This window comes from Pogona vitticeps, chromosome 6 (assembly GCF_051106095.1).
Source record: "Pogona vitticeps strain Pit_001003342236 chromosome 6, PviZW2.1, whole genome shotgun sequence".
Taxonomy (NCBI): domain Eukaryota; kingdom Metazoa; phylum Chordata; class Lepidosauria; order Squamata; family Agamidae; genus Pogona; species Pogona vitticeps.
This window is the reverse complement of record NC_135788.1, coordinates 47,698,281-47,723,649: the sequence shown is the minus strand read 5'-3', so window position 1 is coordinate 47,723,649 and position 25,369 is coordinate 47,698,281. Positions and strand designations below refer to the sequence as shown.

The following is a 25,369-nucleotide window of genomic DNA, read 5'->3' as shown; positions in this document are numbered from 1 at the left end:
ATCATTGGATACTGATCCCATGGATAAGAAGTTCTACTGTATATGGTAAAAATGGCTTTAAAGTTCTTGTGAGCTTTAAAGTTCAAATTTTGAGTTAGGGCAGGAAGAAGTACTAAACCAGCTTTTTGCAAAGTGATTAAGGATATAATTTTTTCCATTCAGATTTTGTTTGTGACTGTGTTGAGAGGTCTGAAGAGCAGTAAATATATGAATGTAAGGAGGATACACACAGAGAAAGAGTGATGCTGCTGAGGTGGAATTTTTGCAGAAAGGCAGTAGCTGTTTGGCATCTCTGGCAAGAAATAAACATAGATTTCATGGTCTGACAGGAGCAAGACTATGTTGCATATTTTGAAATAATTGCTTCCCACTGCTTTTCAATCTGGTCAGAGTTCATTGGTGTGCTTCTCCAGGAACTGTTTCAACTCAATCCTAGTGTGGAAAATGCATGTTTTAAGTGCTTTTCTGAACCTTGGTCACTATTTGCATACAGAATAGAACCCCACCATGCACCCTGTCACCTATGTGCATCTCTTGCTATCTTTGAGAGCATGTATATATTTTTTTAGTTTTAAAAGAAAAGGCTGCAAAGTACAGTTGAATTAGTATTTCCAGTCTTTGAGCTGTTCTTCCCTCAGTGTATTACTTCAAAGGAAGTGGGAAAACATTTAGGAAGGATATGTAGCTTATTGATACTGCATGTGCTTTATGTGTAGAAACACACACACACACGCACACGCACACGCGCGCACACACGCACACGCACACGCGCACACACACACACAGAGGTTCCGTTCCTGACATTTTCGAAGCAGCAATAGGGCTTTCTCCGTAACAGCACCCAAATTATTGAACTTCTTCCCAAGGAAAACCAGACTAAGTCAATCCTTGTTGAGCTTCTGGTTGGTACAGTTCTGTATGGCCTTTGGTTTTTTAAATATTGTTTTAAATATATTATTAAGGACTTTGGTATTTAAAAACTGTTTTTAAAATTAGTTTTTAGTCTATTTTTGAGAAATGGAGAAATAAATTGGATGGACAGATGGATGGACGGACAACCAACTTAAGGGCAACAATATATCATCACTTAAGGTATTTAAGTGATCTAAGATGAGGCACATTGTCAGGAGAGATCAACATCCCCATGCCCGTCTGTCTGTGTCTCCTATGTACCTATCTGTTTTGTTTGCCTGCAGCATTTGTTCAATAACCCTATGAAATTATGTTCAATAACTCTATGGGAAGCAGGGAGGTGGCCGCCAGGAGAAGTAGAGATGTTTTTGAAAATGGCCTGTTATTTCAGAGGAGAGAGTAAAAAAAGTATCTCAGAATGTTTCCTGGAAGAGTATGTTTTGAGTTTGACTCTGCACTTGATATCATTCTCCAGGGTTCATCATCTTCTGCAAGCCTTTCAAACATTACATTTGAATAGTCATTTTTAGATAACCTTTTGTTTTTACTGCAAATGATAATAGAACCACCTTTCGTATAAGCCCTGTAGCTGCTATGAGGGGGAACAGTGTTTTGTCCAGTTCCAGGAAAGGGCTAGAGCTAGTAATGCAGCTTGACCCATGGATTTCTCCAGGGGTTTATTTTCCTATAAAAGTGGTTTCCATTTTTCTGCTTCATTCTCAGAGGCCTTTAGCATTTCTTTTCATTAGATTTCTGAGCTTACTGTGGTATTGTAATGTGGCCATATGTGCTGCATTTGTTTTTTATTTCAATTGCACACCTCTCCATCGCTCTGAAGCCTCTCTGGGTATCCACACTTCCTGATCTGAAAAATCCCTGTGGAAGGAGTAACCTTATGACATCTTACCCTGAGCTTTAATTGCAATGAGGGAATCCAGGGGGATGAAGGTACTGCCGTCTGCCACAGAGATTATATAATGAAAGACAAGGCATGCACACCACATTATCTTAGCCACGTGATAATAAGGTAAGCACAAGGATTCTGAACTTCACCTGAGAGATCTTTGCAGAAATTCATCCTCCTTTGAAGTTCTTTTCAAAGGGAATTTTGTTTCTATCAAACTGAATGAGAATACTGTAACTAAAATTCTCTTTGCAAAGCAAAGCAAAAGCGTGCTGCTTATATACTGCCCCATAGTGCTTTAAGCACACTCTGGGCGGTTTACAAGTGAATGATGCAGGCTACACATTGCCCCCCCCCCCAGCGAGCTGGGTACTCATTTTACTGACCTCAGAAGGATAGAAGGCTGAGTCAACCTTGAGCCGCTACCTGGGATTGAACCCCAGGTCATGAGCACAGTTTTGGCTGAAGTACAGCAGTTTAACCACTGTGCCACGAGGCTCCTTTGGACAAATTTTGGCCATAGTGGTAGCCTTCACAATATGTCAGAACTCTTTCAGTTCTTTACAACACAGAGTGTTGTTTACTGGGATCATGAAGCCCTGAAGGACATTGATCCCTTGAGGGAATCCAGCCTGATGGACACCTTTGATTTGAGGATCTCCTGGCTGATGTGCTTAGTTCAGTGTCTAGGCGTTTGTTCCTTACACCATTAGGTCTGCTGACACATCTTTTGTGTCAGAATCATATCTACCACTTCCTGTTGAGATCATGATATATATATATACTCTTGCATACTGATGTGTGGGTACTCACACCTTTCTGTTCCTCTTTTGACCTTTATATATTTTTTTCCAAATCTGACCTAGATAAATTTTAAAGGAAAGAGCAGCTGTATGATTTATACAAAAATATATTTCCATATTCTGTAGTTTCAGGTATGATTAGTGAGTCTCCCACTAGTTCTTATTACCCAGGTATGATTAATGAATACAGTACGTATGAGCTGATAAATTCTGTATAACACAAAGAGGTAGAAGCAGCCATTAGCCAAAAGTTGTCCTTAGCAGCTATTTATAAAATAAAGTTGACACACATATATAATGTTTAAGGCTGCAACATTTAATATGTTGCATTAATAAATCTGATTAATCTTTCCTTTGATTAGAAAAGGTGCTTTCAAAACTTGCAGATTTAATTTTTTAGCAAAAGTATTTAAAAGCAACTGGAAAGTCCATATTTTGATAGGGCTTCTTCCACCTTGTCTGTGGGGCTGCTTCTTTTACTATGGTTCCTGCAGTAAACCAGGTATTATCTTGGTATTATTCTACTTACCCCAGGTATTTTCAAAAGGAGTTTCTGAGGCATTTTTAGAAACATTTTGACAGAATTTGTTTTGTTTTTGTTTCTTTTTTACATTTTATGCCATTCCTGTACCAATCCTAAGTAGGAAGAGAGCCATTGTTTTGTTTTGTCCTTCATTTCTGTAAATATTTTCAAATTCGAATATCAGAATTGGCCACTAGAAAGAACCAGAGAATATTTCTGCGCCTTTTCTGGCAGGTTGGTATTGTAGACACAATACATTAGTAACATGCAACATGAGTTGCCGTTGTGAGCAGAGCAGCAGTAATGATTACTGTTATATGCTATGATAACATCAAAAGTATGAGGGGGTTGCTTGTAGCCAACTGAATGCTGCTAGGAAGGGAGCATTGTGTTTTAGAGTGGGTGTGCAGCAGTTTTTGTGCTTGTACTTTTCTAGATGAAAGCAAAAGGAAAGAACAGCATCTCTTGAGTAAAAGCTGAGTTTTTACAAGCTGATGCCACCTTCAGGAGGAGTTCTTGGGGGAATCATGGCTCTTCTTCAATTCTGTCCTTGCCAGTGTTGCTGTTCCGGCTTCCACTACAGTCAGTATTTTTACTTACAGAAATAAAGAAGAGGTGCCTAGTTTTGAGGATTAAATGGAGGGAGGATTTCCAATTATTCCTTGAAAATATTTTCAGTACGTACCAGTATATTGCAAAGCACCACAATTCATAATGTGGTTATTCTTAGCCACAGTTTGGGGGGGTTCTCCTCAGGCGTAAGTATATCAATATTCTTGTTTTAGCAAAATGCATTTCTTTATTCTGTGTGGAATTTGGCACCTTAGAAGCAGTACCTTCCTTCCTTCCTTCCTTCCTTCCTTCAGGAACTTTTCTTGACGGATTACAGTATTTAGCACCATTTAAAAAGTATTCCTGGTGAATACATACATAAGTATTAGAAGAAAAGGACTAATAAATGTGTTGTTGTTTTAATAACAATTCCAAACTCTCCCCTCACCCAACCTTATTTCAAGTGAGGCAGAGGCCTGGTCTATGAACAGTGCCTGCTTTTTAAAGTCTCCATGGTTCCCAACGTAGTTCTTCTTTGGGAGACCACAGGCACTACATGCAAGCCTAAACCAGAAGGCTGGGAAGTCCAAATAGGTCTCACTTGGGTCTCAGCTGCTGCTGACAATGTATCAGAGCTCATATAGAATTGAGAGAGTATCTGCTGGACACAGTTATACCTATTTAACTCCACTTTATCTGCCATGACTACATCCTAGTGAATCTTAGGGTTCGTAATTTGGTGAGTCATATAGAATCTTTTGACCTATGGTTCAGTCAATTCAGAAATCCCACCAACTTACAGGATTCCATAAGATGGAGCCATGACAGTTAAAGCTGTATCAAGCTGCTCTGTGTGGTATAGACACACACTACTGTAATATATTGCAGATGCATCCAGAATTGTCCTGGCTGCAATGCAAGACACATTGAATTGAAAGAGACAGTAAAAATAAAATGTTGTACCAGGGGTCAGAGGTGAAGTGCCTTTATACAAAGGTGGTGGTGGCATCATCACACATATATTCCTGGCTGGGTCATTCTTTTCCACAGATGTAACATTTACAACAAGCAAAGGTAGTCGTAGCCAGTGCCTGTGAGTTTTAGGGGGAAGCTCTTAGAGATAGATGATAACTTCCTTTGGTTTGTTTGTGTCTAAGAGTATGAAAAAAATGGAAATTGTTTAAAAATGTAGTGTAGGAGAAGCAAAACTGATAGAGTCAGCCATCCAGGTGGAGGGCTTTGAATGCTTCATACTTGAAAGTCTGCCTCTGGATCCCTATGTATTTAACTGTTTGTGGTGTTGAATTGTAGTGCAGTCTTTATCTTTTTTTTGATGAGCTGCTTACTTTTAACAGCTGCACAAGAGACAGATATAATGCAGTCCTTTCTCCGCTGGGTTTAGTTGTGGCTGTTGAATTCCATCAATATAAATGGTTGTGTGTTCTGTTTTGTTTTTGATAAGAACTTTCTGTGATTTGGAAATGCCTTCATAGATAGTGTAAAAATACCTTGAGATTAAAACAAATCAGGAAAAATGGGAACAGCTGCGACGATCCTTATGAGAATCTCTTGGGCAGATTGGTAATAAGCTGAGTCTTTTTGGATCACAACCACTGGAATCCCCCAGGCAGCATGACCAGTGGCCGTGTTGGCTGGAGGGTTCTGGGAATTATCTCAAAAAGTAATGTGTCCTGATAATAGCCCATCCTATGGTGAATTGACCGGGGGAGAGGTAGCATTGCAGTTAAAGTCCTCAACAGCGTCGTAGCCAGGGCTAGTCTCTTCTCGAGCAGACCTGTTGAATCAGTTGGATTTCATATGTCAACATTTACGTATTCAGGCATTCTATGAGTCAGCTCTACTTGGGACCAACAATTGGATTCTGCTCTCTGTGTGTGCTATTACCCTGCAGCACAAGGCATCAGTCTGACTGCTCACAGCATACAACTTAAGTTGTCTGCTTTCCTTAGGCTTGCCTTTTTATTATGTTAAAGCTTCAGCAGTTAAGCTTCAGTTTTGCTTCACGATTGCCCAATTTGCTGGGGATTTGTATTAACTTGACGGCAGCTCAGCCAAACAATAAAATGTAGGACAATTCCCCTTCTCTTTTCAAAAGCAAGCAAGCAAGCCTGTGTATATTGGGAGAAAGACAGGACAAGTAACAAGAATGGCATTTGCAAGCTGCTTCCCAGATAACAGCTGATCATGGTTCTATGATGGACTTCTGGGGATGAAGTAGCTTAGCGGAAGCACTGTATGAGAAATCAGGTAAGTTTTAATCAGCTCAGAAGCACTGTGGAATCCCAGGAGGGGAAGGGGGAACCAGAATTGGTGGCCTGAGACAAAAAGCACCATCAGTGAAAAATGAATCCAAGAGTAAAAGAATCAAACCTCTTTCCTGCTAAGAGAAAGTGATGTGCTAGTATAATTAGGTTCGTTGTCAGCCATGTGCGACCCCTGTGTTGGCATGGGAAGAAGAGACAGAGGCTGTTCCATATTCTTAACATGATTTGATTTATTACTAAACAAACTCAATTCACCAGGTTCAAAAGGGTCCATTAGGCTTAACTCAGGTAACAGGCGATAACTTCTTACTCTGACGTCCGGAGTTTTAATCTCACTCCTCACTGAGGGGCCGGTCCACATCGCTCCCGATTGGTCATGGGTCTCAGTGCGGTGCTTCTCATGGCACATACTGTCCCACAACATGGGTGTCTCGCCCAGTCCCCTCGCGTTGTGTCTGGAGTAAAGAGGGACTGGGATGGATCACCCTCCTCCTCCCACACTGGTTGTGAGGGTACACTACCACTGTCCATTCTATGAGGCTCTAAATCTTCTCACTTCAAGCTCGCATCTTTGGGGTCAGGCAGCAGACCTCCTCCCAGTTGGAAGTTTGGGAACTCTTTCATAAGTGTAGCAAATCCCTCTTGTCCTGCGTTCCACTCTGTTTGAACTGCCTGGTCTCTTGTGGGAGGTTGTTCGCCCATTAGAATTCTAAAACTCAGCGCCCTTTCCTCCCCTTTTATACCCTCCTCCCTCACAATCAAATCCAGCTCCTCCCCTTTCTTGTCAGCCAAGCATACCTCAAGTGACTCTTTCCCTTACTCTTTCCCCTGTTCTATTTTTACCAATATGCCCTCCACACAACCAGGGCTCTCCTCTGTCCTCTGCTCCATGGAGGACGGCACACTGGCTCTCCTTCCTTCACAGCTAGCAACTCTCTTTAAAATATATTTCTGTTCTAAACAGAATGAACCCAGGGCACTGAATTATTTGGGTTTCGTGTTTAGTTTTAATGGACTTTAGCCTGACAATTAAATGCTTGGGCTGACAAACCCATGTAAAATTAGCATTGAGGATCTTATCAAAGAGTGAACATGATGGATAGATGGAAAATGTTTTCTGCAAGTGTAAAGTCCTCTCTTTGCTGTATAGGAAAATGTAAATAAATTTTTAAAAATTAGCAAGATGAAATGCATATCACAGAGAGAGAAGGATTTGGTGTGGTTCTTGTGCTATGTACAGTATATGCACCACAATTTTGTGCAGCTCCTGTAGAATTTCAGCATGTCTCTAGGGAATCTTCTTACTCTTATTCGTTGCTTTAGCCCTAAACATGGAAATAAATACATTTTGGGCTGTTTGGCTGTGTTCTAGAGTTTTTTCTTCCTAATGTTTCACCACTTTCTGTGGCCAGCATCTTCAGAGGACAGGAGTTAGAACTCTGCCTGTGAAGGCATCAGATCCCGTCCATGAAAGCCTTCGAGAATACATTGAAATAAATACAATTACTGAGCCTCTCTGCTCCAAAAAAACGTATGTGGGTTTCTGATAGCAACACCACCCATTCCGGAATGGCTGCTCCTCTTCTTGAGGACCAGTGGAAAGGGAAATCTGTACTGCCTCTTGGGAGTGGATAATGTGGCTTTTGATTGGCTAAGTGAAAGCGTCTTTTCCTGGAACATAAAACTCTTATGCAGCCACTGCGGACTGGAGCCAGAACTGAACTGCAGCATCTTTTCATTCTGTTCTTCCATTGCCCAACTAAGGCAGCAGATAAGCAGTGTGGGCTGCAACAAATCGCTACTTTAGGCATACAGTACAGCTATCAGTAACAAGCAGACAACTGAGACCAGAGAAAAATTACTTTTTGGAATACAGTTCATACAATACCCAAACCACCATGGGTGAATACCAGTACTGTTTAAAGTATTTTGAGAATTGTACGCCAGAGAAGTAATTTTTTCCAATCTTTGGCAGAGTTAACATAGGATGTTAGAAAGAGGCCTTTTTAGAGAGCTGCATTTGAATCATCTGAAGAATGTTCCATCTAGCTTAATATTAATATGAGCTGGTCCAGGTTTTAAACTTATCAGGGGAGGCTTTTCTTTGGGTCCCGTTACCCTCACAGGTCCATACGGCGAGGACACAAGAAAGGGCCTTTTCTGTTGGGGCTCTGACACTATGGAACTCCCTCATGCTGGAGACCAGGCTGGCCTCCTCTTTGCTGTCCTTCTGCAAGGAGGTAAAGACTTTTCTCTTCAGGCAGGTGTTTTCTTAGTAACTGGCTGCCTAACAGGATTAAAAAAAAAAAACAGGCTGTTTTTTGTTGTTATTTACACTGCTCTTTTGAATTGTATGGGTCTGAGCAGCACAGTTTTGGTTATACGTGGATTGTTTTTAACAGACACTCAAACATTTCATTAAATAAATAGGTAAATATTTCAACAAATAAATAAATAAGTATTCAATAAATACAGCGTTGCCATTTGTCTCCATGAAGTGACCTGAGAAAGGCATGTGTGTGTGTGTGTGTCTGCGTCAGTGTGTGTCAGTCTTACCAAGGCCCCGGGTGCAGTGACCTGAAGTCTGATGGTGGGGGCTTGACCAGCCCTTCTCCCGGCATGGTGACCAGGGAAGATGCTGGGTCATGCCAGGAGGCTGGCAATGGTTGGGAGGGGTGTGTGTGTGTGTGTGTGTGTGTGTGTGTGTGTGTGTGTGTGTGTGTGTGTGTGTGTGTGTGTGTGTGTGTGTGTGTGTGTGTGTGTGTGTGTGTGTGTGTGTGTGTGTGTGTGTGTGTGCGCGCGCGCACGTGTGTGTGAATTAACTGTTTATACTGTGTAGTTACATGGGGGGCATAAGAGTTATACACAGGTTTTGAACTGCATGGAGAGGGTCCTGTGCCCCTAACCCCAGAGTTCTTGAAGGTAAAGTATATTATTATTATCACTACTGCTGCTGATGCTATTACTACTATTAATAGAAAACACAAGGCACAGTCTTTAACTGGTATTATATAACACGTATCAGGTAAATATCAGTGTAGTATGTATGCTGTTCCTAATATACTTATTTTTATCATTAAATGTGTTTTAGAATGGCTTCAAACTGTTTTATGCAGTATTTTTTGTGGGATGTGGTGGCACAGAAGCCTCTGTGCTGCAAGGTCAGAAGACTAGCAGTCATAAGATCGAATCCCCATGGTGGAGTGAGCTCCCATCACCTGTCCCAGCTCCCACCAACCTAGCGGTTTGAAAGCATGCAAATGCAAGTAGATAAATAGGTACCACCATGGTGAGAAGGTAATGGCGTTCCGTGTCTGTTCACGCTGGCCACGTGACCACAGAAACTGTCTATGGACAAACGCTGGCTCTACGCCTTGGAGACACAGATGAGCACCGTGCCCTAGAGTCAGACATGACTGGACTAAATGTCAAAGGGAACCTTTACCTTTACCTTTACAATAGTTTTTAAATTGATAACTGCTTAGTTTTTAAATTATGATAATAATATATTGTTTTGTAGCTTTTCATATTTTTTGTTTTAATATCTTAAGTGACCTTGGGCCTTTTAGAGGTGAAAGATGGAGTCATATGGAAGGAGACATCTGAGTAGTCAGCACTGCTGTTCCTCTAAATCCATATAACTCTGTGTACTTCCTGCTGTGGAGTAGACTAGAACAGCAGTCATCATGATGGCAACATTTCTCTGTGCCTTTGTTTGCCATAGAGCAAGCAGTTACAGGGAGAAAAAAGTATGTGTAAGAAGAGAAAGACGAATGAGCTATTTTGCCATCCCACCTTAGCAAGCAGATCTATTTAAAATGGCTTTCTCTTTCCTTGCGATTCATAAAGTATCTGCTAGCTAGTGCAGGTTGTCAGGAGAATGTTAAATTAGCACACACATCCTAGCTAGGCACAATTCCGAGAGAGTTTGGGTAACATAGGGAGCTGCCTTAACCTATGACAAATCATTGCTCTAACTAGCCTATTATTGCCAATGCTGACTGGCAAAAAATCAGCAGAGTTGCAGGCAGGACTCTTTTCTAGCTTTGCCTTAAGAATCTTGGTAGTTCGTGGCTGGTTGCCCATCTAAGTACTGACTAACTGGGATTTCCAAAATCAAACATGACCAGGTGTGTTCTAGGCAGGATGAGTGGAAACAACTAATTGTTTTCTAATTTAGCAAATATACAGAATATTTGCCTTAAGAATTTTCTCTCTCACTTACACATGCATTCCAAGTGTGCAAGGGTATCTCTAGCCAACACAGTTATTAGTAGTAGATTTTTCTCCCCAAATCCTGTAAACACCAAGTTGACCCTCTGTTTACACTGCTTCTGGACTAAAGCTAAATTTTCTTCTAGAATATGTTGCTGAGGCGTGGCATGATCATTCCATTGGAACCTGCTTTTGTCTTTTATCACTTCTTTATCCCTTTTGGGCTGGTTCTTTTAAAAGCCCTTTTAAAGAACAGTTCATGTTCTCTTACCCACTTTTACAAGTGCTCCATTTCTTCACAGACAGATGCTTGGAAAGTTAATTACTCCATTCTTTTACAGTGACCTTGACTGTATTTCATATCTGAATGAACTGGCACTTGGGGTTTTCTAATTTAGAAGCATAAAAGAGGTTGAAAGAGACAGGATTGGTACCTGATTCACTCTGTGAAAAGAGGCACTCATATTAAATTATGGGATGCAAAAGCTGGAACCAAAGATAACATTATTGGACTTTGGTATTAAATATGATTAATGAGGCAACAGGAATATCATTTGGGTTGCCTCAGGTATATATTTTATTTATTTTTCTGACAAGCATTCCAGAGTGTTGCAAAACTAAGTGGTATTATGTATGTTGGTAGGGTGGTTTTTTTAAAAGGTAGGATTGTAAATTTGATTTTTGTGCATTCTTATACTTAGCTTCTCATATCTTCCAATATCAGCTGTGACAAATTTGTCAGGAGTGGCAGCAGGTCCCATTTCCACCTGTCTTGCGATGGCACATTTCTTATTATTCAAGAGATTATGGGATATTCTTAAATTAGGAAATCTCATTTAAGAGGCAGGAGAGCAACTGCTTGCACATGTGCCTGCCGCTAAACAAATACAAAAATACTGAACAGGCGCAAAGCAGATGGGCAGAATTTTGTTGTGTGCATTTACCCACGTATTTGAGAGCCATCTGAATGTTGCAATGAACTAGAACAAGGTGCGCCGCCAGATTCCTCCCTTCATCTCTATTCTTCTTTCCAGGGATGGGGACTTGAGTCACAAGACTCACTTATCAGGTCAGACTTAAGTCTCACTGGTGACTTGACTCAGACTCAATTCAGGTGGGTGTTTTTTTTTTTTTTTCCAATGACTCGGACTTGACTCAGAACCCACCCTCCTCCTTTTTTCTGGGGAAAACGTCTTGTTTTTTTATAGGGGCCCAGACTTGTGGCTTGGGATTTGGTACCAAGGACTTGGACTTGGGACTTGGTACCAAAGTCTTGGATTTGGACTTGGGATTCAGACCCAAAGACCTGACCTACATCCCTGCTTCTTTCTCATTCCATGAAAAAGACACATAGCTCTCTAAACAGTAAGAGTGTTCAGATATCTCTAGGTGAAATGTTTCCTAGTGGCTGATGCCCACAGACTGAATCGTTTAGTACTGTGAACCTAGGAAAAGGCCATGTAATCATGGTTCATTCCAACAAGATCCAAGGACATCTTTGCAGTTCTAAGATTATTGCTATGTTTTATTTACCCAGATCCTCCTCTGTGGTTTCCAGTTCAAGTGAGATGTACAACCCATGCTTCACAATAACAATTCAGTGAATGAAGAAATACTTTCATCAAAATGAGAGGCTGGCACCTCACCATCCTTCAGCATCAGGCTCTGTGATGTTCACCTTCTCAGGTATCAGTATGTTTTTCTACCATTTTGGATTCCAGGAGGGTTGCTTTCTCTAACTTTTCTAGCCTAACAAATGAAATTATAAATGACTGTAATGGATCTAAATTCTGTTTCACAAATGCTGATCCCCTGCATTTAAAACACTGCTAATGGAAAATTCCTGTTTAAGTAGAATTAGATGTTTGGCTTCAGTGCAAAGGGTAAAACACAAATGTTCTTTTTTTTTTCTTGATAGCCTCACAGATGCTCCTAGAAGTATAATGTTCTGTGACAGTTCCAACTGTTGCTGGAAAGCTTCTTTAGCCAAGCGCTACATACAAGGGTATGCCATCAGGTGTAAGGAAAAGCATTTTAATCAGATTGTTACATGAAACAAGATAGCAAGGGAAAAGGGAGAAACAGGGGCTTGGGAAGGTGAGACTTTTCAGGCCGGAATGAACAAATCAGATGCAGTTACAGTTCTAACCAGAATCATGCAGGTACTTGACATTTTGTGAGCTAAACAGGCAAAAAGAACCAAGGGCTTGGATAGCCAAGCAAGAATTATTCATCAAGAAAACTAATAAATTCAGACAAACCATTTTTTGCTCCTCAGAAACAAAGATATAAAAGGCTGCTGTAAAAGATTACAGCAGGACTACTGTGTGATTCAGCACCCTATTTCAAATCAAAACAAATGCAAGAGCAGGCAATGCCTTTATTAGACCTCTAAAAAAATCGAGCAAACCACAACAGCTAGCTTTCTTTTTCTTTTTTAATTTTTTAATTCATTTTCCATTGGGTAAGGGAAGATCATAGGGAAGGGGATTTGGATCAGAGTAGTGGGTTAAATAAAAATACAGAATGTGATAGAGAACAATAGATATCATTATTACTTTTATCAATATGTTTCTTACTAAACTTACTTCACACTTGTCTTACCATTTTTTTCTAAGCCTTTAAAATCTAAAATTATATCTTACATTTTCTTTCTCATAATTTTAATCCTTTCATATTCTCATCACTCACCCAGTTATACAAAGGTTCCCATTTTTTCCTCTCCTCAGCAATTTCTTTGTTTTTCAATACTTCAGTTAAAATGTCCATCTCTGCTGCTTCAATAATTTTTTCTATTAACTCCGGGGTTGTTGGAGTCTCCTCTTTTTTTCGAGTATTTGACATATAAAATTCTTGCTGCTGTAGTTACATGTATGATCAAATATCTTTTTTTTTCTATCGAGTCTGGTATTATATTTAACAAAAACAGTTCAGATTCATATGGAATTATACAGGATCACATTTTTTTTGTAAAAACTCATGGACTAGTTTCCAAAAGCTCTTACCCTCCCTACAGGTCCACCACATATGACAGAAGCTACCTTCTTTTGATTTGCATTTCCAACATTTGTTGGAGATACTTTGATATATTTTCAATAATTTTTCAGGAGTCATATACCAGCTATAGAACATCTTATATGTATTTTCTTTCTAATGAATTGCTTTTGGTAGCTTAATATTACCTTCCCATATTTGTGATCATGACCTAAAGTTCATATTATGGCCCACATTTTGGGCCCATTTTTTCATACATTAATTATTTCATCCAGTGTTTTTAATTCTAGTAGATAATTATACATCATTTCAATCAGTTTTTCCTTTAAATTCAGAAATATCTTATCCAATGATGTCTGTTCCTTACAAAATCCTACTGCTTTATCTCTTGTATATCTGGAATCTATTTGTATTTTTGTCCACCAATCAAGTATTGTACCTTGTTCATCTAGCTCTTCCCTTGATTTCATACTTAAGTCCTCTTTTAACAAATCTCTATATCTCAAGAGTTTCTTCTTTTCCATTAATGTTGGCTGTGCAAATGCTTCCATTGGTGGGACCCACTCAGGAACTTTATGATAATTTTCTTCCTGGATCTTGGTCCTTACCCAGTTTAAAGCTTTCCTTATCAGCTGGTTTTTGAATTGTTTATTATCTTTTGCTTTTTTATACCATAGGAAGGCATGCCATCCTAGATTTAAATCATGTCCTTCTAGTTTTAATATTCTGTCATTTTCTAAAACTATCCATTTCTTTATCCAAACTAGAGCACAGCTTTATAACATGAAAACCAAAACCAATCTGTTTTGCATCTTGGAAGTGCTTTGATTTTTATTCTAGTTTTTTTCCCTTGCATAAATTCTTGAGGTATTAATTGTTTTGTCAGGACTGGTTTTGTCTGAAAAAGAAATATCATCTTAGGTAATATATTCATCTTCACATCTTCAATCCTCCCCATAAATGATAATTGCAATTTTGACCATTTTTCCATATATTTTCCAATCAGACCAATTAGTTTGATGTAGTTGCCTTTTAATCAAGGTACTTGGTTTTTTTTGGGGGGGGGTAATTTGAATTCCTTGATATTTAACTTTTTTCTCCTCTTTAAAACTTGTCATTTCTACTAAATTTTGGATCTTACCACAAACATCTAGCTTTCAGTCATAATTCATCTTCCTCAGGCTGTACTTCAAGATCTTATAGGTACTTTAGAAAATTGTACATTCGAGTCCCAAAGTTTCATGACATTCAGACCAGATTAGCTTCTTAAAATGGGTACAGTTGCAGTCTGCAAAAGGCATGCACAGGGAGGGTATTGTTTCAAACTCTTCCTCAGTTTGGAATTTATCACCCAACTCTTTAAACAAAGGACCGCCAAGCACTCTGCAGCCCCCCCCCTCCATTCACCTTCTTTTGAAACTATTGGGCTGGGGGAAAAAGGCATCACAGCAGCATGGCAAGCCCCCATCAGAGAGTTGGGATTAAAATTTAAAAGATCAATATTTGCATGAATGAGCATATGTATCTTTTTGCGAAAGGATCCCTATTGTGCTCACTTGGATACATCCCCCCTTTAAATTTGGTGTCTATGATATTTGCTTTTGGAAATTATTTCCTTTCAGGGAAATCTTGCATTATTTAAAGAGGTGCAAATGTATAGCAGAGGTATGGGGATGATTTGAATAGAAGGCGAGCCTTTTTTGTAGTTTCTGTGCCTGCTTGTGTGTTTGGGTTTGGGGGGTTTTGCCTGATTTTACATGGTAATACATGCTGAACATTATATTCTTCATGTTTTGTTTCAGTTGACACCATGAAGAATTCAGGCAGGATATGCACATAATTATATAATTTTTTTAAAAAAGTTATAACTTGCCATGTATAGCAGAGCTACACTGGTAACACTGTTGCAGGAGATATTTAAAAAGACAGTGATGGGATACAATAATAAGAGCAGTAGCACTGATGAATGTTGTTAAGTTCTAGGTACCTAGCCTACATCGTGTGTATGGAAATGATCTTAGCTTCACCCTTGCTATCCCCAGGAAGACTTAAGAATAGGAAAGACTCCTGTCTGAAATCTTGGACAGCTGTTGCCCATCAGGATAGTCTGAGGTAGGCAATCTGCGGTCGTTCAGATATGGTTGAGCTACAACTGCTGTCAGCTCTAGGCAGTGATGATCTTGAATGGGAGATGAAGCCTGACAATGTCCGGACAAATTGTCCACCCCTTAGTGTCATTTCTACTGAGCTAGATGGATCAGTGGTCTGACTTGGTCTAAGGATGCTCCCTCTCTCCCTGTAACCCAAAGGTGGGCCACCTGTGCCCAGCATAGACAGTGGTGGGGGCTAATTGGAGAGCAACATATGAAGGCCTGCTGGTTGCCCCCACCACCCCTGCTTCTCAAATTCCACAGTTTAACATTAAATCCAAGTCAGTTGAAATCATATTTGGTTGTTCTGGGTTTTTCAGGCTCTTTGGCCGTGTTCTGAAGGTTGTTCTTCCTGACGTTTCGCCAGTCTCTGTGGCCAGCACAGGTTGCTGTCCTCTGAAGATGCCGGCCACAGAGACTGGCAAAATGTCAGGAAAAACAACCTTCAGAACACGGCCAAAGAGCCCGAAAAACCCAGAACAACCATTAGATCCCAGCCGTAAAAGCCTTCGCGAATATATTGAAATCATATTTGTTTTGTTTTTCCCATGTCAAATTGGTAAAGAGCTGTTAACAGTCAGAGGGAGAGCATTAGAGCCTGTTTCAATTCACAAATAAATTTACAGTTCAGTGTTATACCTGTTCGTTTTCTCACATTGTTTATTTTCGACATAAATATGTTATTCTTAAATGTGAGTGTGAAACTCCAAACAAGAGTGGTAACAGGATTCAGATCCATAATGGTGACATAATTGGTACCCTGGCTTCAATTTTAGCAATATTAATCAAGTAAGTTGTGGTAGCAACACGAAAGTAGCTTTTGCTGACAGTGTCTTGAAGCTACTGCCATGCAAACATGTTGCCCATCCAAATAACCATATTAAGATGTGTACAGATGTGAAAAGACCCACTCTGCAGGGAAAACATGTGCCTTCTAGATAAATTCCTGGAACTCAGATGTACGTCTTTTCTAGTAAATGGGCTAAAACTCATTGGACAAGCAAGCAGTAGATATGAGTAACCTTTTGCACTCAATTTTGAAAGTACCTGTGCATTGTCTGTGACAAATTTAAAAGACAACAGTCCATTTTTGTGGATTATCCTAAGACATTGGGGCCAGAAAAGCCATGCCAGCAGGATTGGTAGCGTCTAGGTGGTGCTTACCTTGGAATGCTGTAATAGTTGCAGATGTTTTCTTTTATAGATAGGTAGAATTGTATGTACTGTGTACACACACATATGTAAATGTAGATGTACTCTAGTTGTAAATGCAAATATATTAAATTAATATACCTATATGTGTATGTTTGTATAAACACGTGTGTGTGTAGGGTGTGTGTGTATGTGTATGTGTATGTGTCTGCACACACACACACACACACACACACACACACACACACACACACACACACACAGGAAATTTTTCCAGAATACTGATAATTTTATTCAGGTGTCAGTGGTCACCTATAGTAATTGCATATGCATCTTGATCCTATATCAGAGGTAATGCTGTCCTTCTGCAAAATGATATTGACAACCTATGCTGTGCCTGTAGCAGATAGTTAATAGTTTTATCTGGCATAAACTGCCATCCGTTAAGCATATATCCAGCATAATTGGCATGCGTTGTAGTGACTAAGTTGTGTCATTACTCATAGCTGTCACCATTGAATTGCTCTTCAGTCAATCCCGGTTCAGTTGTAACACATTACAGTCTGCAGCAAGACAGCTACAGGTGTAAATCAGTCCTGTCAAGCATTGTTTGAAACCATTTTGTAATCAATGGTTTATTTATTACCACCATTCCCTCCCCCTCCCCAAATTGAAAACAGTACAAGCGCCAGAGCACAAAGCTCATGGCTATACTCCAATATTTCAGTGAAATCAATTGAATGAATCATCCCCCTTCCATCTGATATTGAGTCCACTCAGGTACTGGAATGATAAATGGTTTTATTATCTGTATGGAATCAGAATGAAATGATAACTGAGGCTTGGTATTAAAAAAGATTTCGATTTCTATATACTCAGGACTTGCCTTTTTCCGCACTGCTTTTTTCCTCCTGTGCACACATCTTTCTCCCCCACCCCTTGGCCTGGTAGCTATATGGGATGGTGGGGATAGGGAGAATCATATGAAATTGTTAGATTGCATGTAGATCAATGGACCAGTCATCATCATCATCATCATGTTCATCTTCAGCAGCAGAAAAATCTATTCAACCTTGTAATGAAAGGTTGGGGGCATTAGACTACAAGTACCAGAATCTAATGAGAATTTTGATTGGGCAGTGAGGATTCTGGGAATTAGAACATTTAAAAAAAACTTTGTGAAGATCTAGAACTCACTAAAGTGGGAACTGCAGATGGCAGTGACAGCACACAGGCAACAGAAGTCTCACTCAGTTTCTGTCTCATTTACATTTAGAAGTCTGTGTTAGTTGATGAATTCTGGGAGTTGTAGTCCAAAAAGTCACTTCTCAAAAAGTAACATAAGATGCTTTCCCCCAGTCCATTAACAAATAGGGCTTAATAAGTATTTAAATTATATTTCCATAACTATCAGGTGCATACACAGTTGGTTAAAGAATCATACTCAGAGAGTGTTTATCAATGGCTCCTCCTCAAACTGGGAGGAGGTAACAAATGAGGTACCACAAGGCTCAGTCCTAGACCTGGTGCTTTTCAATGCTTTTTTCTTAATGACTTGGAAGAGGAGATGCAAAGAATGCTTATCAAATCTGTAGATGATACAAAATTGTGTGGAATAGCTAACACCATGAAAGACAGAAATAAAATTTAAAAAGACCTTAATAGGCTCAGCATTGGGTTGAAAGCAAAAGAATGAAAATTAATAGGGGTAAATGCAAAGTTCTACTCCCTGAGGGGGTGGGGGGAGAAATGCACAGTTGCAAGATGAGGAATTACCTGGCTCAGCAGTACTATGTACACAAGGGATCTTGGAGTTGTATATCAGAAGCTGAATATGTACCAATAGTGTAATGTGGCTGCAAAAAAGACAAAAGCAGTTTTGGGGGGCTGCATTAACAGAAGTATAGTCTCCAAATCACATGAAGTATTAGTTCCCCTCTGTTTGGCACTGGTTAGGTCTCATCTTGAGTACTGTGTCAGATTCCAACCACCACATGTTAAGAAGGATGCAGACAAGCTGGAACAAGTTGGATTCCTGCATTGAGCAGGGGGGTTTGGACTCCATGGCCTTGTAGGCCCCTTCCAACTTCATGATTCTATGAGCCTATGAATAGATTTGTGTCCTCCACCATATCTAAAGGCAGCAGGCTAGCAGAGGGGCTCTGTTCTTCAGGAGAAAGGAATGGTTGGAAGCCTGGGGGATAAGAGCGATAATAAGTTGTTGCCTGCCACTACTACTACTCCTACTCCTACTACTACCACTAGCATCTGCTACCTGAAACAATTGTCTCATTCTGCCTCACGGAAGAGATGGCCCTCCTTTCCTTATCAAGCAAGTGGATAGTGGCAAAGGCTGTCAAGAGAATGGGGACTCATGAAGGGCCAGGGAGCATAGAGGAAAAACCCACAGCTGGAGCTGGCAGGAAGTCCCATGCCTCTAGGAGAGTTCTGGGTTTATACTTTGTGGCCATCAGACTATTTCATGTGGGAAAGTATCTTTTTTAGCTGGTGGGAAGTTTTAAAGAAAGATAGGTTCTTTCCTAACGTGGAGTTTCATGGGCAGAAATAAGTGCCCCTTCCCCCTCCCGACCATCAAAAATCTGTTGCTCTTGGTATGAATACAGTATACATTTAGTTCCAGAGTTACTCTTCTGTTGACAAAAGTGAATCAGATCTAATACGGGCAACTGTTGGTAGAAGGGGGCAGATGATTCTGCTTTGCCCCAACAACACTATCTCCAGTGCTTTCCTGGAACAGATTTTAGAATGCAGTAAGGCTGCAATGTGTAAAGAATAATCAGCAAAAAAACAGCCTCTTCCGCCAACAGAAGCATCCCTTGTGGGGTGTTCCACTCTTTGGAACTTGGGACCGATGTTAGGGCACTTTCTATTGAATCAGTAATGTTGAAACTGCACTGAAAGGCTGCACTTTGTTAACCACTGCACTAAATGTTTGCAGTCCTCATTTCATATAACATTATCTCAAAACAAAAAAAGCCTAGGAAAGTGGTGTTTTCCTTTTGCCCCATATTGCAAATAGGGGTACTGGGAGGCAAAAGCCACCTTTTGAATTGGGCAAAAATGAAGAATAGGAGACAGCTCAAGAGAATGCCATTCAAGGTTGTCCCAAATACACAATAAACCAGCTTAAAATGTGGTGTGGGGTCCAAGAGAATGAGAGAATGCTAAAAAGATCCAGAGCTGGCAAAAGATATTCCAGTGACTCCCAAAGCAGACAAAATCTTTTGTAAACCCTACAAAAAGAACACACACAGAGAGAGAATCTGTTGGTCTTAAAGGAAGCTTCTGACATAGAAAAAGAAAGCCAGGAAGCAATTATTCTGGCTTCATACAAGATGAAGTATAACTGTCTCCTCTGCCCACTATAGAGCCATTGCAGTCAGACAAAATTCCATCTATTTGCTGGAGCCATATCACTAATCAGGAGGGAAGCAGTGTGACAGCTCGGTCTAATGAAGTTTGTGTCATTTTAGCAAGATAAATGGCACTGGCTCAGCCCGGCACTGTTCAGTTAACTCTCTGGTGGCACAAACAAGTCTGTAATGTTCTCTTTACTGCACAATGAGGACACACGTTTGCCACGTTCGAGGCTTTAGAAGCACAAACGTAACAATGAACTGTTGTCAGCTCTAAATCCATTTCAGCTCTAACCTTTTATCAGTTACATTTCCATTCCCAAAGACCATTGTGGGGGCCCCATAACCTCAAACTGTTGGCTGTTCCTGCTCCTCGGTTGTTTCCTTGCAAGCATATCTGACGAGGTTCGTCCTTCCTCCCCACACACTCACATCCAACTTTTTTTTTTTTTTTTTTGAAAAAAAGTATTTTGGATCAATATTTTCTAATGTAGCAGAGTTTCTAGGAAACTCTCTGGAGCTGGGGGAAGTCAGTTGTTCTGCAGTGCACAGAATCCCCCAACAACCACTGGAAGAGGGGAGAGATGTCTGAAAATTGCAGTCCAGAAAGGTAATTTTCCCTAGTTCTGATTCTTGGTTTGCCAGCAAACACAAGTTCTGTGCAGTTTGTCTCAGATTCAGATTTCTTGTCATGGCATGTGCTTTGTTTGAAAGTGCTTCAAAATATGAATTCTAGTGAAGTCTCAGCCTTGCTGTGTCTCTCATTCTTTCTCACACATCCACCCTCTCAAAGAAGCCCAGTACAGTAAGTGACATGAGGTACATTTTCTGCCTCTGAGCCACTCAAACATGTGCTTCCATCCATCTTCAGATACAGGACTGTGGCTTCTGGCACCTGTATCTTGAAAGAGGAATGCGAGAACTCCCTCAAAGGAGAATTGTTAAATGGCTGCCATCTGCTGGCTTTATAGTACTACAATGAAGGCTGCCCTTTTCCTTTGCTCTTTTCCATTTGGACCATAAGTCCTTATTTTAAGTGCTCAGAGAAGTTACCTTCTTGGACCACAGTGAATAATAGGGCTCCAGGGAAAATCTAAGGGTGTTTTGTATTGACATCTGCTCTTCCTGGAAATACAGTCAAACTGTACGTTGCAAACAGCCTTTGCCAATCTTCCCAAGAGTGAATCATAAAATAAAGCAAGCCAGTTCGTGGACTATAGGAACAAGCTCCTGCTGCGACAACCAGATGCTTTTAGCACTCAGAGACTTCTCTCTTCTAATGATAGGTTGTCTGTAATATATATTTTAGCCCTTACAGATGAACAAAGAAATACAAAAGGAGCCTGCAAGGGCAGATTTATCATCCAGGAGCACCAGAGGGCTATGGAGCAAGTACTTGCAGGAGGAATAAAAAGCCTAGCAGAGGGCTTTAATTTGATTGTTAGAACAACTGCTTACACTGCACATGTGGGCAAATGGTAACAGCTTTCTTGGGATGTCTCTTTCTGCTTGGATAAATAATGGCATTTCTTTCTCAGAGGAACAGGTTTGCTCCAGGGAACTGCATATTTGTGGTACACAGAGCTGTGCATGCAGCTCACCTTTTTTGTGTGTTTACCATTACAAAGCACATATTTTGGGTGGAAACTTTTATGGTGACAGACATTGTTCCGTTAGGCCAGTTTATCTGAATAATTCAGTCCGAATTTGTAAAAATGTAAGTAATATGGCCAAGCAGAAGAATCTGCATTTTGCACATTCTGCACCTCTGGGTTTAATATGTTCTCCAGAACATAGCTGTCTGTCACATTTTCTCTTGTACCTTATACTGTAATGTAATGTAGGATATGGCTCAAAAACTTCAAAACATAAATTCTTCAGAGCTCCAAAGAGAACACAGTGTGGTGCTTGAAATACAGACGTTCATGGTAAGAACATTTGTGTTTTCATTTGAGCCTTACTGAAAACAGTAAGTTATCTATGGCTCAGATAACTAAATTTCATAGTAAGAAAAAGATCCATTTTTGCCATCAAAGATACCCAAAAGCATGATTTTAAATGCTTATTTTGTGCATTTTTAAAAGAAAAGTTTATAGAGTAACATGGCAGAAGGGCAGAAAGAATTTGTGAAGAATGCACAACAAATGATATGCAGAGGAACTACCCTGTTTCCCCAAAAATAGGACCTAACCTGAAAATAAGTCCTAGTATGATTTTTCAGGATGCTTGTAATATAAGCCATACCCCAAAAATAAGCCCCAGTTAAGTGAAAACCCGCCCTCCACCATTGTGCAGCAATCAAAATAAGACGACATGACTGTATTTGAATAAATGTAGATTGTTGTACATAAAAGAAATCATCTGTAAATAAGTCCTAATGTGTTTTTTGGAGCAAAAATTAATATAAGACCCTGTCTTATTTTCGGGGAAACATGGTAGTTTAATTTATTCATGCAAAATGGTAGTGGACTAGAGATGGAAGCGTTGGCCTGTAAGCTTCACCTAGAGGTTTGGATATGTGTGTTGAAAATGAAAAAGAGGAGGAATAAGGTTAACAGTGACAGTGGGCCCAGATGCAGAAGCGTGTGCATGCTTTGAACTTTGAAGTCAGACGTGACCAGAGAATGGATGCATTTCTATGACTGAATAGGTCAGGAATCTGTCAGAACCTGTTGGGTTATGAACAAGTAGCATTCCAACCAACCAACCATAGCACTTTCTTCTCCACTTGTTTTGCCATAGTGTTGATTTATTGAGGAAACCTGTGGAGCCCACACAATGTCCTATTCCCCCTGTATCCTCACCCTGAGCACAGAAACACAACTATCTGAATAAGTGGAAGTGCTGTTGTTTGATAGCTTGTTCATATGAACCCAAGCTCAGCATTCTGGTTCATGGGGGAGAGGTGATTCGGGTAGAGCAGCTTCCCTCTCTTCAGGCAGTTGCATCTCTATGTTGAATCTGATGATAGAAGGGCATGCCAACAGATCAGAGTGAAGGAAGCAAAGAACAAACCCCAGATTCTTTCTCTGGTTTGTTGGGATTTGGGAAGGAACAAGCTAAAGGGAAGCTTCCCCATGGCCAGTGACGCAGTCAACCAACCATGAAATGAATCTTCAAGATTGGCCTCGTTAGTCCCATTGCAAGCAGAAGTGATTGCGTAGCATAGTCTGCCTATTCATAATAGGCTTTTTGTGTTATGGGAATTGTACCTCTTATATTCCAGAACTGGAGATGTAACAAAATGCTTTGCGGTGGTTTATCTTTCATTATGCCCCTTTGGAGTTTAGAACCATAATCTTGTTACTATATTGCTGCTCTAGCCTTGAGTGAGTGAAATGGTGAAAGTTACAATATCAAATTGCTGCTAAATTAACAAGATTATATTCTGGAATGCATGACCAGGAATGCAACTGGCATCTCATGAATTAGCAGCAGTTTGCCCCTTCAACTTTCACCATTTTACTTCAGCAAATATAAACCAGCATTGGATCTTGCCAATTAAAACTGTAAAAGTAATCTTAATTGGGCAAAGTTAACAGAACCCTGCTGCCTAGATCCAAAATTCTAGCACAAATTGTTGCCGATTTGATATAACCTATACCTGGGAGGTAAGTGCTGCATGCTTCAACCCTTTCTTATATGAAGCAGAGTTATACCTTACCCTCTGTCTTTTGTCCCTGCTTACTGACAGAGTTGTTGAGAATCCAATAGTTTTCCAAGCAGATACACTAAGAATGTAGTGTCTTGGCATACTGACCAGACAACACATTTGGAAGGCACACAGGTTGAAGAAGGCTGAATCAAACTATCTAAGAATGTTTGGTCAGCTGACCAAACATTCTTAGATAGTTTGATTCAGCCTTCTTCAACCTGTGTGCCCTCCAAATGTGTTGTCTAGTGGCCCCTGGAGATTATGTGCATTGTAGTCTAGCACATCTGAGCACACCAGAGTGGGGAGGACAGTTCTGAGTGACTATCTTCTCAGTCTACGGCAATCACTGACCCATGACCCATTAGCCATGTGAGTTATCAGGTTGGGAAAATGTAGTCCAGAAAAATAACTTTTCCAATCATTGGGCCTGATCAGCAGGCAGCTAGTTGTAGAGACATGTCTTTTGATTTCTTCGTAGAAAGAGCTGGTTTTGCAGTGCAGGGGCTGAGCTTTTGTATTTTTCTTCTGTGTCAGTGAACTTTCAGCTAAAAGCTGAACTAATTTTGAACAGATAGAGTAAATCTTAGCCATTTGGAGAGCAGCTGATGTTTTTGTTTACCCTTGACACATAATGGTGTGGAGAAGGCCACATTTCTGAAAGGGGTGGATCTGAAGTCAAGCAGTTTATTTCACAACTAGCAAGCAGGGGCAACTTTCCAAAGGGAAATTTGGTCAATAAATATATCCAGCTTATTTTATTGATCTGCCTGTACTTTGGACATGTGTCTTTTCATTTTACCTGAAAAAGTTTCAGGTGAACACTGAGCAGATAAGGAAGGTGAAGAAAATTATTTGACTCTTTATTTGAAAGTTTGTGTGAGGCTGGACAAACTTAATTATTAAATTATAAGTTGCTGTTAAGCCCATTCTGATTTATAGCAACTCTTCTCAAGGTTTACTGTTCCCTTCCTCTGGGGATGGATGCTCTAGGATTCTGCAACTTGCCAAAGCTGGCTCTTGTACAAGACATTGGGGAGAATCATACTTCCTGTTCCTGCCCCCACAGCCAGGAGTTTCATCTCACTGAATCATTATAGAAGTATACAAAAAAACTGACTAAATAACTCAACACCCTTTCATGTCAAAACCAGTGGTTTACCCTTTGTGTATAAAGATATGTATTCATTTCCTAATTTAAATTCATGTGTTTAATATGATGTATAGTAGTGAGACAGTCATTTGCACTCCCATTCATGTTAATCGGGGGGGGGGGGGTTTCCCCAAAAGACGGAGCTTAGTTTGCAACCAGGGAAGGAAGGCTTAAGCCTCTACACCCTACACATGGTAGTACCAATCTGTATCATACTTAACTAATTTTTAAAAGAAAAATCAATCATTTCATTCACATTATTTTTAATTAGATCCAGGGAAGTTTTGGACTGATAACTGGGCCAGCTCATGGCATTTGGCTGAGGTAAAACACAGACACAGACACAGACACACAGACAGACAGACACAGACACACACACACACACACACATACAAAAGATGGAATATTGAAAATCTTACCAGACATGCAAAAGAAAATTTCTTCTACATTATGAGGGAACAGTGTGCTCCCCCAACCCCTACGCAACAGCTACTTGGGGGTGTGCACATATTTATTTGTTTGTTTGTTACATTTGTATACCACCCCATTAGTACAAAAGCACTATTCTGGGCGATTAACAACAGGTTAAAACCAATTCCAAAACAAATATTTTAAACACTCACAATATAAAAACCAGGTGGCACCAAAACAGTCTTGTAGGAGCGGCAGGACAGGAGATGAACCAAGTATCACTGTA

At 40.2% G+C, this 25,369-nt stretch overlaps 1 long non-coding RNA gene across 2 annotated transcripts in view; it reads left to right on the top strand.

The window, feature by feature from the left end:
• LOC110082163 (uncharacterized) overlaps positions 1-25,369 on the top strand; it is a 121,496-nt gene that overhangs the window by 44,805 nt on the left and 51,322 nt on the right. For both annotated transcript variants that reach the window (XR_013537277.1, XR_012088357.2), the window contains exon 3: positions 11,732-11,880. This is a non-coding gene — a long non-coding RNA (uncharacterized LOC110082163). The remainder of the gene's footprint in view (positions 1-11,731; positions 11,881-25,369) is intronic.